Source organism: Octopus bimaculoides, chromosome 5 (genome assembly GCF_001194135.2).
Source record: "Octopus bimaculoides isolate UCB-OBI-ISO-001 chromosome 5, ASM119413v2, whole genome shotgun sequence".
Lineage (NCBI taxonomy): Eukaryota > Metazoa > Mollusca > Cephalopoda > Octopoda > Octopodidae > Octopus > Octopus bimaculoides.
Genome location: NC_068985.1, coordinates 33,307,291 through 33,312,808, shown reverse-complemented (window position 1 = coordinate 33,312,808; position 5,518 = coordinate 33,307,291). Strand labels below are relative to the sequence as shown.

The window sequence follows — 5,518 nt, the reverse complement described above, 5'->3', positions numbered from 1 at the left end:
GACGCTTTTTAATGACATAATCACAGGAGGAGGTGCTGCGCGCCACATTTTCCTAAATGCTGTTAACAGAATGGACTATAATAAAAAGACACCAAAAGGTCTAAGCGGTGGTCTTAAACTAAGCAATGCATTAAGTCTACCACCAGATACTTCGTGGTTAGAGTAATTAATATTCTTGTAAACAGGATTTCCCCAATAAAATATAAATAAAACATGTGAAGACTATTTTCAAGGACTACTATTAGTTAAATGAGACGATATAAATGAATGCGTTTAAAAGAAAGTAAAGGAAATATTTATCTTAGCAGTCATATTTTTATTTCACCGAAAAGGAAGTAGTAGTGTTAGTTAGTGATTGAGCTAAAGAAAGAGGAGGGAAGACATAGACTTTATAGAGAGGAATAAATTTATTTAGAACGGAAGTTGGAGCGAGTGTATTTCCAGCTGTTGAAAAGCATCAGCTAATTTAACGAATTTGAGGTATGCTTGATCGGCACCCTAGTGACAGCTTTAGATAAAAAAAAAATACATACGAATACCTTGAGTAAATTTTATTACTTTCGGAAAATATTAAAATCGAAGAAACGGGGGAAAATACATGGAAAGCATGTAGAAAGAAAGAAGACACATAAAAAGGAAAAATTTCAGAGAAATATTCATTTACAATGGCGATGATGTTCACCGGCGGAACATAAAAGTGGTTATTACGTGGCATGCTAGGAGAAAAACACGAGAAGAAACGTTATTAGATGATACTGTTCAATCGGGTAACATCAGAAGTGTTATCATTACCTTTGGTTACTGTTAAAGGAAACTAAAGAACTTCTTTTCTAAGAATTTCCCGTGAAATTACACAGGTATGTTTAACCCCTTTCAAAATACATATACACCAATGTATATTTGTTTACATGAGTAACAGATATAAGATGAAGTTATTCATTTGTAAAATGCATCACTATAAGTTATTTGTAAGGACAATGATCTCTGTATAGCTATAACAGTACAACTTCAATAAGTTGTTAGTTTATTGGATTTGTATATTTTAGCATTTTATAATTTGTAAAATATACGCATCAGTAATTGACATTTTTTTATATTGCTGCAGTATATAACCAAGGAATATACATGCAGTTGTTGTATGATTAAAACAAACTACTTGTTTAAGAATTTGGTGATTACTATTCAATATTTTAACTGCTATGGATACTGATCTCACAAGTGTAGTTTAAACACACGCAATTAAATCAAAACAGTATTATCATAACAGTGCAATTATAATAATAGTGTATTTTTTAAAATCAACATGTTATAATTTAATAGTTGAAAAGTATATTCTTTATGGTGAGTTTCGAATCTCTAAAGCAGCCTGTTTCCGTAGATTTTTAGCGTGAATGTGTATGTTTAATGAGTGTTTGTGTGTTTCCTCTCTGTGGCGCTAGACAAAGTCGAGGTATAGAGAGTATGGGCTGTCCAAGCGTCAGATCTCCCTTTCGTTCTGTGTTATATGCAAAGGAAAGTTGAATCAATACGTTTGATACCAGGCCGACTGAATTAACTACCGTAGTTGGGTTGTGTACAATACTGGGCTGTCTATAGGATCACACTAGAGACCAAAGCAGTTTTGCATGCTACTGAGCCTACAGGTCGTATCTCTGGAGGCATTCTACCTACAAGTTCCCAAGAACTTAAGTTTGGGTTGCAAAGCACCAAGTTACTATGTGTCATCATAAAGAGGGAGAGGTACATTTTGCCGGAGAAGCTATGTATTAATAAGTAAAGGACCTACTCACTTGCTGTCTCTTACACATTACTGTTAACCAGCAGAGAAAAGCTGCAGGTGGGAAGGTGATAAACACACACCTTCCTTTATCTACACACTAGACACATCACAACCACCCTTTTGACACACAAAACTACAAATGCAACACAGGGAACAAGTTACAAGTTTCCATTTAGAGCAGCATATAGCTAAGCACTGGTGGTGGTGGAGGTTCTCATTGGTAAGAGAGGATATTTTTTAACTTCATTGGACAGGTGTTGCCTTACCACTGTTAACCTGCTTCACTGGTTGTGTGCGACATAAGGTACTTCTTGCCAAAATGAACAAATGCATCGGGAAACAATAACAACAATGAAGCATCAACAACATCAGCAGAAAGGACAAAAGAGCACAAGGGTCAGGTGCTGGAATATCTGTATGATCATATTTGATTTATCAAATGTGATGGCATGCACAAAATAGTCATCATAATCAGCAATCTTTCCTTCTTACAAGTAGACATTGTTGCTTTCCAAGGCACCTGGTTAGCAGATTCTGGAAACATAAAAGAAACTTACTATTCATTCTTCTTTGGCAAGGTAAGAAGGAAGATGAAACTTGTGAACAAAGTGTTGGGTATGCTGTCAAGCATACACTTCTCTAAGCTGTAGAAATTGGTAGAAATAAATACAGAGTGCATTATGCCATCTTTGATGATCTAACAATCTTTTCTGCTGTTGTTATTAAAGAAAACTTTTACTGCTAAAATGAAGCTTAGATATTTTGCTTTGACCCAACAATAATAACAAGCACCTCCTAGAATTATGTGTTACTCATAACTACTTTGGCTCGAAATCCCATTATAGAGTATCCTGCAAACACCCACAAGCTAAACAGTAGCACGAATAGGACCTTGTCATAGCCAGGTGATCTCATCTCAAGAACTTTTTGGTGACAAGAGCATTACATAGTGCAGTTTGTAATGCAGAACATTCACTTGTCTGCACCAAGGTCAGTCTATAACAAGAGATTTCATAGAGCCAAGCCAAAGGGGATGCTACTTATAGTTGTAAGAAAGATTGCAAATCCAGAAAAGTCAGCCCACATCAGATCATTGCTTCCCTTTGCCTTCCAGAGAAACCATGGAACATCAAATGTGATTCAGCTTTGGTACTACCTCACAACAATCATTCTCACCACTGTAATAGAAACTTTTGGGAGAAAGAAAGGCCTGCAGGATAACAGCTGGTAGCCAGCCATCTCAGAAAGTTCACTTCTTCTCATTGTTGCCAAGCATAATGCTTACAAAAATTTGCCACTTACAGAGAACTATTGAATACTTAAGACAGTAAGATGGCAGAATTCAGGAAATGACCAGTATGTGTGTTAATAACTACTGGCTGAACCTCTGAACTTTGTCCAACAAGCAGCAGACACAGGCACTATCAATGAGATGTACTGTGGTATATTGAAAGCTGTTTGATGGAGCATCAAGGAAACTAAACTACAGATGGAGGCATGTGTAGAATGTTTGTTGTAACTTTTACTCAAGCTTTGGATGCTATTTAACAGCTGGTTACATCCAAACTAGTTGAATTCCTTACCATAGGAAAATTCATGAAGGCTGTGCATAAATTTGCTAACAGGCAAAGCATTTGGAAAAACTATATTCCTGCCGATGTTTGGGAAAGTGGTAAGTTAGTCTTGCTGGAAGAACCCCATAAATCCTTCTGTCAATGTTGGGAAGAGAGTTTTTCTAAAGGATGTGTAGGATACTGACATTGTTACATTATGAAACAAAAGGACAGAAGTAATTGCAAAAGTTAGAGAGGAATATCTTTTAGTATAGTTGGCAAACTTATTACTTGACTGGTTCTGTAAGGTTTTAGAAATTTGAATTGCAGTGTGGCTTCTGCTCCAAGGGATCCACCATAGACAATGTTTTCATTGCATCACTTTTAAGAAATGTGTCAAGAGCAGAATCAACTACTGTAGCTGGCCTTCATCAACTTAATGAAAGCATTTAAGTTCATCAGTAGAACTGGCTTGTTTAACATATCACCATTTGTTGATTGACTACCTAACTTGCTAAGCACTATAATGGCTTTCTGTGATGGTATGATAAGCACTGTGCAGTATGAAAAATCTATGTCCAGGGAATTTGAAGTGAAGAGTTGAATCCTTGCTCCAAAACTTTTTGGTATATTTTTTTTACTGCTCCTGAAACAGACATTTGAATCCTTATCTGGTACTCCATTGGTTATGATGAGGTTTCCAGTTGATCCAATGAAGAGAATAGCCTACTCATGAAATTAACGCGCAAATAGCTGAGCATTCTACAAACACGTACACCCGTAACATAATCCTCTGGGAGATTCAGTATGATGCAGAATGTGACCTGGCTGGCTCCTTTTGAATTACGGGTACAGCTCATTTTTGTCATCTGAGTGAACTGGAGCAATGGGAAATAAAGTGTCTTGCTCAATAGCACAATGTACTGCTAGGTATCAAACTCATGACCTTTTGTTCATGAGCTTAATACCCAAACCGCTAAGCTATGTGCCTTCACAACAACAGATAGTGTTTACTTCCACTCAAGATCTGGTAGCTGGCTTTCACTATAGTTAGATGGAAAATAAAGAAAATTACTATTATGCTGTTTGCTAATGCATCTAACTCCTCAAGTCTAATAGAATGCTTACTAAACCTTGTGGATAGATTCTCAAGAGCTTGCAACCTAATTTAGTCTCACCATCAATCTCATAAAGATCTGAGTCATGGAACAAGGCGCTCCAGCAGCTCCTTCATTAAGATCAAAAGTAAGGACATGGATGTGGCACATCAGTATCTTGGCCTCACTGCAACACACAACTTTGTCCTAGATGCAGAACTCAAGAAGCACAGTGTCAAAACAGCTAGTACTCTCTCAAGACTTTCCTAAGAAAGTTTCGGGGGAGTAAACAGCTCAGAATGTCTACTAAGGTTAAGGTGTACAAAGCCTATGTTCTCAGTACACTTCTAAGGCCAGCATACTCTTCACAAGAACAGGAACTTCACATGTTTCATATGCAGTGTCTGCACAGAACCCTTGGAATGAAATGGTAGGATAGAATTAACAATCTTAACATATTAAGCGGGGTGTTGGTATTCCTGCCATTCTCATTTGCAGCAGTGACAACTTCAGTAGCTTGGACATGTCAGTTGTATGGCTGATGGTCATATTCCAAAAGCCTTGCTACATGGTGAGCTGGTATCTGGGTTAAGACAAAGTTGACTGCATCTGTAAATCAAATGTGAAGAAAAAAAATTATCAACCTTGAAGCTTTCAGTAAAAAATTGGACTTCATTAGTTAGTCATTTCATAAAAATGCTTTCCATTCTTTTTCTCCTTCTCCACTGTCTGCATGACCATATATATCATCATCATCTTCATCATCATTTAGCATCCGTTTTCCATGCTGGCATGGATTTGACTGGAACTGGTAAGCCAGAGAATTGTACCAGGCTCCAGTCTGTTTTGGCATGGTTTCTATGGCTAGATGCATTTCCTAATGCCAACCACTCCACACAGTGTACTGGATGCCTTTTACGTGTCACTGGCACTGTTTACGATATCAATTTTACTAAATTTGACATGTCTTCTCAAACACAGCAAATCACCAGCAGTCTCAGTCACTTGTTATCGCTCAGATATATATATATATATATATATATATATATATATATATATATATATATATATATATATATATATATATA

General features: G+C 36.8%; 1 protein-coding gene across 3 annotated transcripts in view; it reads left to right on the top strand.

The window, feature by feature from the left end:
- Positions 1-399: 399 nt before the first annotated feature.
- LOC106882712 (protein sel-1 homolog 1) overlaps positions 400-5,518 on the top strand; it is a 56,118-nt gene continuing 50,999 nt past the window's right edge. For 2 of the 3 annotated variants that reach the window (XM_014933475.2, XM_014933476.2), the window contains exon 1: positions 400-857. The gene's annotated coding sequence lies outside the window, so the exon portion shown is untranslated. The remainder of the gene's footprint in view (positions 858-5,518) is intronic. The other variant, XM_014933478.2, reaches the window with a different exon arrangement.